The sequence below is a fragment of the Octopus bimaculoides genome, chromosome 2 (genome assembly GCF_046866305.1).
Source record: "Octopus bimaculoides isolate indiv1 chromosome 2, ASM4686630v1, whole genome shotgun sequence".
In the NCBI taxonomy this organism is placed as follows: domain Eukaryota; kingdom Metazoa; phylum Mollusca; class Cephalopoda; order Octopoda; family Octopodidae; genus Octopus; species Octopus bimaculoides.
In genome coordinates, this window is record NC_142929.1 from 33,089,152 (window position 1) to 33,101,268 (window position 12,117).

The following is a 12,117-nucleotide window of genomic DNA, read 5'->3' on the forward strand; positions in this document are numbered from 1 at the left end:
TTCTCCATTTGTCCGCACAATCTCTCTCGCTCTCTCCAAATCTTACTTTCAGCATGCATAAATATATATATATATATATATATATATATATATATATATATATATATATATATATATAGGCAAAGTAAATGTTAGAGGTAATACTTGACAATTGTAAGCACCTGTGTATGCCAGCTTGTGGTCGGGGTGAATGAATAAATTGTAAATGCAAAAATAAAAACAAAACACAAAGGATTCTGCGGTACACGTGTTTCAAGCTTTATAGTTGTTACATCAGTGTATAATTGACAGTATAAAGCTATCTTCAGCCGTAAATGTATTCTCTCCCAAGAATTATATCACATAGACGTTAAAGGAGGAAGAAAGATGAGATATAAGAGGTGAGGTTCCGTTTAGTATTTTGCATTGTAATATACCTCGTAGAATTCTTAATTTGATATATTTATACATAATTTCCTCGGTACTCCGGAATCCGTCCGACGGATTCCGGAGTACCGAGGATAATTTTATCTCATCTTTCTTCCTCCTTTAACGTCTATGTGATATAATTCTTGGGAGAGAATACATTTGCGGCTGAAGATAGCTTTATACTGTCAATTATACACTGATGTAACAACTATAAAGCTTGAAACACGTGTACCGCAGAATCCTTTGTGTTTTGTTTTTATTTTTGCATTTACAATTTATATAGATAGATAGATAGATAGATAGATAGATATGAGAAGCGTGCACGCGCGTGTGTGTATTTGCGCGTGTGTGTGTGTGTGCGCGCGCGTAAGCAAACATAAATGCAACTCTAGCTTTCATTGCATATACATATATTTGTATTAGCAGTTTGTCAGTTATATCTGTGTTACCAGACGATTCATAGGTGCGATAAGCGCGTTTGATGGTTCAGATACAATCATAATGAGTGAGCAGTAGGTTGTCTACTACTTCTTTACAAGACTGATTTTCATTGGGTAATGTAAAAATCCCGTTCTTATTAGGCAGTTCGACTCATGGGTGCAGCCGATCATTCGAGGAATATTGGGTTTGGGTCCTAGAAACGGTTGTCGTTGAACACTAATCAGGCGTCTTCAAAAATCTATCGAACCTATAGAAAGAACAAACCAGTTTAAAGCGAACAAAATCTGCTAATCATCAGACACATTTAGAAATCTTAGCTGCCTCACCACACAAGCATTAATGGATTTGAGTGAGCAGATATGCTTTTTGCATTTGCAAACCTTTTAGCAACATTTATCTGACTCAAAGTATTTATTCAAATATCTAACCCGGAATTGTCGGTTAAGCACTCCTTTTATTCCGTTTGTATCGTTGTATACAAAAAACATACACGCAACTTTATCATGCAGTGATTTATTAGAACAACGCTCCTTCATTTTATATATATATATATATATATATATATATCATATATTCAATAAGACATTCAATACTTCTTTTCATTGTACCATCCATTTTTGTATTATATATTCCATACCCCACATTAATTTTACAAGAAAATAAATAAAACATAAAAAACAGACAGAGTTGGAACTCTTTTAATAAAATAATATATTCCTTTATACACGACCATACAACCCCCCCTTTTTTGTATTTATTTTTACTCACACACACACACACACACACACACACACACAGTTATCTTTTACTTGTTTCAGGTCATTAGAGTGCGGACATGCTGGGGCGCCGCCATGAAGAATTTTTTTGTGGAATGAATGGACCTTAGTACTTATCTATTGTTAAGCCTGGTACTTATTCTATCGGCATCTTTGCCGAACCGCTAAGCTACGGACACGTTAACATATCAATACCGGTTGTCAAACGGTACTAGGGGACAAACAGACACAAACACACGCACACACACATACATATACACATAAAGATATATATACGACGGGCTTGTTTCAGTTTTCACCTACCAAATCCACCCACATGGATTTGGTCGGTCCGAGGCTACAAAAGAAGATACATGCTCAAAGTGCTACGCAGTGGAACTGAACCCGGAACCCATCCATATTCGTCCGTCGGAGTTATGAGAACCATCTCGTCATCCTTAAGGATGACTTGGGCGGTTATTTTGAGTACAAGAGTTGCTCGCTGTCAACCACACTGTCTCGTCTGTCCCCGTTATTAATGATATCGCAAGATCAGATCAAGAGGACTGGGAATGAAAACAGATGCAGTGGGTGACCCAAATGTATTACTTCATTTTGTTTTCTGCACTCCCCAATGTGTTCCTGCAGCCGCCTTCCCTCCGTCGAGCTATGAAGGTCTCTTCCGTAGAGTCCGCCTGATCCAGTCTTCAAATGCATTGATAGTCAAACCCTAAGATGCTAATTAACCCATAACTGAGACCTTGATATGTGCTCCTACCCTGGATCAGAGGAAACCTAGGAACAGTAGTGGTTAAGAGCTGGTTTCACAGCACTCAAAAACTTGGGACTCCCGAGTCAGGGTCCCACAAGCGGATTTAATAGGACCCTGGTTTAATATTTATTTTTCATATCTAACTTGTTTCAGTCATTAGACTGCGGCCATGCTGGGGCACTGCCTTGATTTGTATAAATATTTGTATAAATAGTTTGATTTACAGAAAGCATGTTTGATCATTTCGATCCAATAATACTGAGTAGTAAGGTAGTCTCTTCTAAATATAGCTAATGATTAGTATGTTTCGTTAGTATTTCAAATTCAATTGAAAATTACAAGCTTTAAGAATTTGTCGAACTCTATGATTCACAGAACTTTTGCTAGCCTCAATCGTAAATTTGTCTGCACAGAGAATGGAAAATGCACAAAAGCCTAAACAGAAATTTTCGAAGAAACTAAATTTTAGTATAAATAGGTATTCAACTTATCGAAAATGTTAATGGTTTTAAAGGGAGAATTACAGCAGGTAACAGATTTATTGTGCAGTTCAATAAATACTCCCTTTTTAAGTATCGTACACACATCACTAGATATGAGTACGTCTGCAAGAGAATGATTGAATAATTGTTGAAATTCACGATGTTAATAGAAAATAGAAACTTAAGGAAATCAGGTAACTATAATCATTCTGGTTTTGTTTCACCTCCTAATGCAATGCGCTGTTTTTTGGATCACAGGCTGTAAGGACGACCTCACAAGTATGACAGGTTTCCTGTGCACTTATCACAAGTACAGCATGTGTATTTCAAGCAATTTCAAACCTTAGTTGGTTTTTCAAACCTTAGCTGGTTTATATGTCTCTTATGTTCACCGTGTAACCCTTTAATTGGATGTATCATACTTCTAATTTTTCTGGTAACAAGGCCATCTTCTCAGCCTTCTTTACCGCTTCTATAGGTTTTGAAATGCACTTTATGACCTAACACAATGTATTTCGTTGACTCTTTTGTATTTCTTTACGTTTTTTTTTCCCTGGTAAAGCTTATCAAAAATGGATTTTATTCTTCTTGCTAACATCAATTCTACGGGAGACTTCCTTGAAATTGTACTTGGACTGGGGGTTACTCTGTATATTCTTAAGAAATTTGTCAGTGCTTCATCGTTAATACATTCCTCGCTTTTCTTAACGCTCTCTTAAAGGTGACCACAAATCTTTCTACCTGCCCGTTTGACCTTGATGGCAGGGTGGAGTGAAAATATGCTTTATCACATGCCTTTTACAGAAGTTCTTGAATGCATACCCAGCGAACTGCGTTCCATTGTCTGAAACTAACGTGCCAGGGACACCGTATTGCGCGAACAATTCTTATAAGAACTTTATAGTTGTCTTAGAAGTTGGTCTATAGAAGCTGCAAACCATCGGCCACTTAGTACAGCTATCTACTATGATTAGGTAGTAAGTGCCGTTTACCGATCCGGCATAGTTAATGTATAACCTAAACCATGGGTTCTCCGTCTCTGGCCACGATTGATATTTTACCGACGGGGTTTGACCGCGAGCGCACAATCTCGGCACGCTCTCACCAAGTTTTCGATATCTTGACCCATAGACGGCCAATAGACATAACTCCTCATCAGAACATTCATCCTTGCCATTCCTGGATGCCCGCTGGGTAATTGTTGCAATACACCTCTTTCTAATGTAGTTGGAACCACCACTCTTTGTGTATACACCAGAATATCGTCGCAAATTGAAAAACTAGTGGCATCTGAATTTTCATTCCGTTTTTTCTTTAAGTCTTCTTTTATTTTCGTAATATACTCGTCAGCCACAGCTTTTATTCTTATATCCTGTGCCGTCACTGGTAGTTCTTGGATAACATTAGTCATAACACTTAATTTCACTTTCTGCCTGCAGTGCGGCTATAACAGTCTCTTCTAGTGGTTCCATATTTTTTAAAATTAATCTCGAAAGGCAGTCCGCATGACCGATTTTATTTTCGATAGAATGTATTGCATTTTGAAATTACAATTCAGTAATGTTACACCCCGACGTTGCAGGTAGTTCACAGTATGAATTGGTAACCCTTTTGTAGACCCTTAAATCGACTGCAAAATTCTATGGTGTGTTTGCAATAAAAACTTCTGCCATCCAGAAACCTGTGACATTTTTTGCTTGAAAAATTATTGCTAGGGCCTCCTTTTCAATTTGAGTATATCTTTTCTCTGCCGCTATTAGCGAGCACGAAACATGAACCACTAGTTTTGTACTTCCGTCTTCGTATTTATCAAGTAAAACTGCACCTAATCCATGCTCGGATTCCACTTTACTTCTTTTTTTTTAATAAGTCGATCAATGGAGCTCTTAACTTGTGCATATTAGGAATATAGCTTTGATAATAGTTTGCCAACTAAATGCTTGTAAAGTTGGTATATTTGTTGATGCAAGCATACTTCTTATTGCGTCTGCCCTCGACGGGTCAGAACGTCTACCATTTTTATCAATTATTTGCCCTAAGTACTTAATTTGGGGTAGAAAGAATTCGCATTTTTCTTCACTCAAAGTGAACTCGAAAACTTTAATTTTCTCAGAAACAGGTTTTATGCGTTCCACATGCTGTACAGGAGAGTTACTCTTGATCAAAATACCGTCCAAGTACGGGATTGCAAATTCACAATCAGATAACATAGTATCCATGCTTTGCTGGAATATTGCTGGTGCCACTTTTAATCCAAAAGGTAATAGTGTGTGTCTGTGCAATCCTCTGTGGGTATCTGTTTTCAAATACTTTAAGCATTTTTCATCTACTTTTATCTGTAAATAGGATTCAAACAGATCTAATTTGGAAAAAAATTCCCACCATTTAACTTTGAAAAAGTGTCCTCCGCAGTCGAGAGTGAACAGTGGTATGTTTTTAAGCAGTCGTTCAATCTTGTAGAGAAATTGGCACACAGCCTAATCTTTTTTTTTTAATACATACCGTGGGTGCCGCCCACTTCGAGTAATCCACATTTTTGATGACTCCTCTCTTTTTCGAATTTAACCAACTCTTCTTTTACGGTTTCAATTGCCGCGAACGGTACTTTTGTTTGCTTTAAATACAGGTACAGCATTTTCACTTACTTGAAAATAGGCTTCCGTCGTCCTACATAGACTTAAATCCCCTGATAACACTTGTGTAACATTTCTTTTAATTTTTTCTTCGGTTGTTTCGTCGACAAATGTTTTGCCCATGAAATATAACTTATCGTATGTTACACTATGCGCTATTTTCGCTGTTTTACGTAATATCGGTTTACCAATTTTTTTTTTTTTTTCAATTATCCACATTTATAATAGAGATGTCACTACTTGTGTCTAATTGTAATTTGGTGTTCACATTTATTTTTACGTGCACGAATTTTCTTGTTTTTCCGTCACAATCACTCTCCGCTGAAAACACCTTAGAATTTTTTATGTTTGAGCCTTGTTGTCTTGTTATACAATGAGAACTCTTGTGTCCCAGCTTCTGACAAGTACAGCGCTTTTTGTTTTTAAACGGACAATCTTTTTGTAAAGTAGGCCTCCATAACCATAACACGGATTGGGGGCCTGACACTTTATTGATTGTACTTCCCGGGACGACAACATTTGAATTTTTACAGAGTCTTTATCTTGTATTTTTTTTCACACCATGTTTAAGATTCGTCATAGTCTGACATTCTTCTGCGAAGGTCGTAGAGATAAATCCTTATTCGCTTGCTCCATTTTCGAGAGAATCCTTGCCCGAATTTCTCTATCTTCAGGTCCTTGTATGAAGATAAGTGATTTGAATAGATCCTGAGTGAGATCATGGAGTTTGAAATTTTCGGACATACGGTTGACTACTCCGGCGTAGATAATAAAATCATCCTCCACATTTTTGTTAAGTTCCAACACTCCATTCTGGTGATGAATAATGAACTTCTATCACAAAAAGTTTTGAAAGCAGTTTCTTGGAAACCAATCTCACTCAACTTTTTGGACAGAATAAAATTACAGTAACCCTCATGTTTGGCAGGAGCTACTTTGCGTAGTAAAAGACTTACTGTCTGCTTCTCCGACCATGACTTACACTCGGTGTTAAAAATTTTCTCGTATCTTCTATAATACCCAGGAAATGTCATATCCTCCTCCGGATTACACGTGAATTCAAAAATTACGTTAGCCGCGCTGTCTGTCGTAAATGAGCTTACTGGATATTCGGACTTCACCGACTGTAATTCAATTAATTGTTGTTGTAGTATTACTTTTTGCAATTCCTATAGTTGTTCCTGTTGCTTCTCTTGAAGCTGTACTACTGCCGCTAATAGGCTTTCCATGACGCAGAAATTGTCAAATAACCAACGTGAGTTTCGAACGATGCTCCTTGTGGATAAACGAATATACTGCAACAGCGTAATAACAATATAATCGAAACAAACGAGGGTAACCACACGGACCGTAACAACAATCTTTTAATGAACTAGCACGAACTACCTCACTCAGACCGCTACTATTTATATGTAGTGGTCCAGTCTATTCTCGCCAGGGGGTGTTGTACTCACGCAGAACAAAAACGTATAAAATTACCAAGACGACAACCACAAGAGAATGGAAAATGAAATTTTGTATGTAGTCAATATTCTTGTTGAAAATGGTAACAATTTTCGGGACTTGATTTATTTCAGCCATTTGGAAATGGGTTACTGTTTCACAAGTAATTGTAAAGTCCGATATTGATCAGCTAGCTAATGCTCAGAGAGGAAGGGTGTCTATGAATATAAACACTGTCCTTCAAGCTAGCGCCGGGGACGGGGATAACTCACTACCATATTGTCTTTATGTGGATGCTTCTCATGATAAGAGTAAAAGGTTGATAATATTTTCACATTTGATTCCCAATTCTATTAATTTTTATGATATATTGCGTCTAATTATTTCTTTGTACAATAGTGTTCACTTGCTTAGTAAATATTGCTTTCATTATTTTATCACAGTCATAATCTCTCTTCTTTAAACAAATATCAAAGTAGTCCAACTACGGAGGGTGTCTTTTTTTATACCAGGCACACACGCTTCTCGACCGGATGGGTAATGCCAGCGGTGGAGGTTCCACCTCGTCATTCTATAGATGGTTGGCAGTGGCCAAGTGTGATAACACTCTGGAGGAAATCCTGAGCTTCAATGATAGCTTGCTGGACTGTTTCAAAGGACATTTGGGCCAGGGCCTATGGATAATTTCCAAAAGTCTCTGGCTTGAAGATGTTACCGAGGAGCTTTACCAGTTCGAGATAAACTCACCAGGTATGGCTCTTTTTGCTCGCCGACTTGCCCAAGATGCAAGCAAAGCAGCAAAACTGTTCTGCACGCGATTGTGCATGTCCGAAAGTTTCGGAAATGTGGGTTTATGTTGAACAACTGCTGTCACGTTTAGTAAGAGTACAACTGTCTTCCGAGTCTATAATGAAGACTGTTCCACCACCTTCTCTGAACAGGGAGGACAAGGTTTGTCTTCTCTTCGTAGTAGCTATAGCGAAAGAGGTTGTGTGGAAGTCACGTCTTCATCTCCGGTATGGGATTGGTAAACGTTTTTGTTTTCTAGTTCAGAAGGAAAATAAGGCTGGAGAGGAGACGCTTGTCACCTAATACATACGGAAAAAGATGAAAGAAAGTTGCGAATATGCTGAGAGTAAATGAGCCTACTTGAGCGAGAACATAAAGGTAATCAAAGAGCTCAGTGGTGGAACGGGGCTTGTGGAGTCGAACCCGTCCCCCACTTCCTTTTGTTATTTCATATCGTTTATTCATATCATAAATTTTAATGTTACGCATTTTGTTCATCATACGATCTCCGACCTATTGACTTTGTATTGTTCCTCTATGTTGGTCCCTCGTGAGCAATAAAGAATTAACAATTGATTCCATCTCTATAGGATTACGGTTGATGCTGTTACCCCTTCTCATACGGTCTGCTGTCGGTTGCGCTTCCGCTACAGCGAGAGAGAAGTTCACAGTTTACGACTATTTCATCTTTGTTCCTTTTACCTGTTCTTATGAAATAAGCAAATTACAAAACTTGACAAAAACTCTCAACGGCAAGCATTTGAGAAGGTTGCATTATTTCTTCGTGAACCAGTATTTCTTCGTAGACAATTCTGTGTAATTATTTTGCGAGCCTGTTCACTCTTTGATGCAAAGATAAAAATAGTAGAAAATTTCCAGACTTTTAAGACTGCACATTCACCACTAACTACATGGACTTTACCCCATCTCAAATGTCAAACACTTCAGAATAAAAAATACAAATTATGTATTTCATTGGCTTCGATAAACCTCCAAACTACTGATTCAAAATAAATGGTTTTCCACGAATACTACTCGATCATATGTATGTGTATATATCCATACACACACATATTTATAATGAAAACATGACATATCCACTCATATATTTTCATACACAATATAGGTTACATAAAATATTACATAATATATATATGTGTATATATGTATATATATATATATATATATGTGCGTGTGTGTGTGTGTATATATATATATATATATATATATATATATATGTGTGTGTGTGTGTGTGTGTGTGTGTGTGTGTGTGTGCGTGTGTGTGTGTATATTTATATATATATACATATATATATATATATATATATATATATATATATATATATATATATATATATATATATATATATATATACAAGCAGTTACTCAAAGAGAGCAAGAAGTAATATTCTTTCTATCAGCAGAAATACTTCTCTTATATTACGTTACAGCAACAGGGCGATAAAAATCAACAATTTGTTGGAAACTATTCGCATTCTCATATATAGAAGAGATGTTATGATTTCGATAATTCCCAGTCTATGTGTCCTTTAGCTCCATGCCACTCCATTCACAACGAATGAATCAACAAGAAAACCTCTACCTAGTAATTCGTCTAGCTAGAAAGAGCAACAAAATTTTTCTTTAATCATATCTTACTCCCGTAAAGGAAAGGAACGATACTTTACATTACGCAGTTCTAGTTGAACTATGGCTGTATAAAACCTGAAATAATGATGGTTGCAATGCACATGATGGATATCAGGCTAATCAACAACAAAACGTCTCACCACACACCAAATTTTAACACATTTTGAAGGCTTCGCTCCCAAGTTCTGTTAATTATATTTTCCAGATGTCCAATTAGATATCCAAAGAAATTGTCTGTTTAGTTATAAAAACTGAAAGTAAAGTCAGTTTGATAAACTCCAAAAGTACCAAGCTGCAGTTACTGTTGCAGTATTAGATGCGGGGTTGAGATGTCATATTTCAGTGATTTTCTTTGTAATCTTACTAATTCTACGGCCTTGTCTCTTATTACTGCATAGCATTTTTGCATAGAACCTTGCTAGAGAAAATATATGATCTAAAGAATCTAATTCATAACCTTTATGTGTTTTTTATTTCCTCAAAAATAGAGTAGCCAAGACTACATTATCTAATATGTAAGTTATGGTTTGGAAGAGATTTGATTGTTATTTCTAGCTTGCTAAATAACCACATAGATGCTCACGACACATGAGAGTACAATAAAGTACAGTCGCCTCTCGGAAGCGAGTATGACATTAGTATGTACCATGCTTTCGCTAAATGTTTTAGATGCCCTAGAAGCCGTGAGCAGTCATAACCACCTTCTTGACTGTCTCGCTTCTTGACCCTGCGGAGCCTCCAGGTACTGGTACAGGAGGAAGAGAGAGCAGTGACAGACATTATAAGTTGATTTGACTGGAGCAACGTAAAACGAAGTCTCTTATTCAAAAGCACATCGCAAGGCCCGGTCAGAATAGGAACTTAAGACCTTATGATCATAAATAAAATACCTAACTATTCGGCAAAAATTTTCACTTAAGGTCTTGGCACAAGGCCAGCAAATTTTTTTAGGGAAGGAGTCGATACCATCGACTTTAGAACTTGACTGATACTTCATTTTATCGACTACCAACAAAGTATGAAAAACAAAGGCGACTCGGTGGTATTTGAACTCAGACCGTAAATAGGTGGAAGAATTGCCGTCAAGTATTTTATCAGACGCGCTAAGCATCTTGCCAGCTTGCTGTTTTCACTTAAGGGTACAATATAGCATCACAAAAGTAGGTTGTACAGCACATTTCAACCGAAAACTAATCCATTCAGTCACTGTGGCTTCATACGTTTGTACTACATTCTTAAAATATTTTAAAACCATTGATATTTTTGATTATTTATGTTAGTAACTTTAACCTTATTCAAGTAATCAGTTATTTGTAATGTTTGTTTTTGTTTTTCAACAGTTTGTTTAAAAATTCTTGTTTTGCAACCAACGACGTATACCATAGTGTAATTTTAGTGTCATGCTAGTTTTATATTTATGACTCGAATAAACTCGATATCCATACTCTAAGTCATCATCATCATCTTCTAACATCCGTTTTCCATGTTGGTATGGGTTGGACAGTTTGACCGGAGCTGGCAAGCCGGTGAGATGCACCGCGTTTCAGTCTGATTTGGCTTGGTTTCTACGGCTGGATGCCCTTCCTAACACCAACCATTTAATGTGTGCTGAGTGCTTTTAACTCGACACTGGCACTAGCGCTTTTACGTGGCGAAGATACAAGTGCTTTTTGCGTGGAACCGGCACAGGACGCCTGCAGGCCAATCATCTTCTGGAGGATAGATACTTTGTTTAAATAAAGCAACAAAAGCCAGTCATTACTGTTATAGTCAGATATAGTTCATTTAAGAATATCGTTGGACACCAGATTCTCTTTTACATACAATTAATTCTAAAGTGTAACTGCACTGAATCATTGTTTAGCCCCAAGTAAGGGAACATGATCAACCTATTGTTTTGTACATACATAATGGACAACATTGTGCAATATCTTGTTCTTTATTTTAAATGGGTTGAATATTTTGTAACAGATCGAGAACCGCGTAGGTATAAACTGATTGATGAGCATTTTGCAAATCATAAATTTTGTTGTCATTTCGTAAAAGCATGAAGGTAAATGCTTCTGTAACTGAAAAGAAAAGAGCATTTTCTTGGTGACGTTTTGTTCCAGTTCAGCCCTTATTAAGAAAATGCATGACCAAAGGCATTCCAGCCACGACAATCCCATCAGATATGTCTATGTCCTTCTTTTGTGAAAACAGGAAAAAAATTGAAGGTGATCGGGCCTGGTATTTCGTGCAGTTCTAGCTATCAAGGAATGACACTCTGTAAAATCTCTACGGAACTCCTATGCTTTGCTTACTAACCGGATAAACAACGTATGTGTGTGTATGTTTACATGTGTGTGTGTATTTTAAAACGACTGTATGTGAAATTGTTTAGATTTGCAACATTCTCTAAAGTACTGAAAATAATATATGATAAAAAAAAAAAACATTCAGACAAAGAAAAATCTAATATAAAATCTTTAAAACTCTAAAATTATCAAGACAAATCTTCTGAAGTATGTTTTTTACTTACAAAATACATTGGATACTTCTTCGCGATATGTATTGATACCTTTATATTGTTAGTACTGAATTACTGAAATAAAGGTAACTATATTGACTGACAGCACCAAATTAGAAGCTGCCAAGTTCGAACAAAACCGCATTTCCATCAAAGTTTACAAATTATTTTCAGATTAAGAATACAACCATGAAGTCATCGAGCCTGCAGGCATTAGCAGTGAAATCTTCCTCAA

The 12,117-nt window shown here is 36.7% G+C and overlaps 1 long non-coding RNA gene across 1 annotated transcript; it reads right to left on the reverse strand.

Moving 5' to 3' along the window:
- Positions 1 to 1,985: 1,985 nt before the first annotated feature.
- Positions 1,986 to 7,759, reverse strand: LOC149136906 (uncharacterized). Its single transcript, XR_016238479.1, has 2 exons — positions 6,278 to 7,759; positions 1,986 to 5,903 (listed from the first exon to the last, which is right to left on the reverse strand). It is a non-coding gene; the product is annotated as an uncharacterized LOC149136906 (long non-coding RNA).
- Positions 7,760 to 12,117: the final 4,358 nt, after the last annotated feature.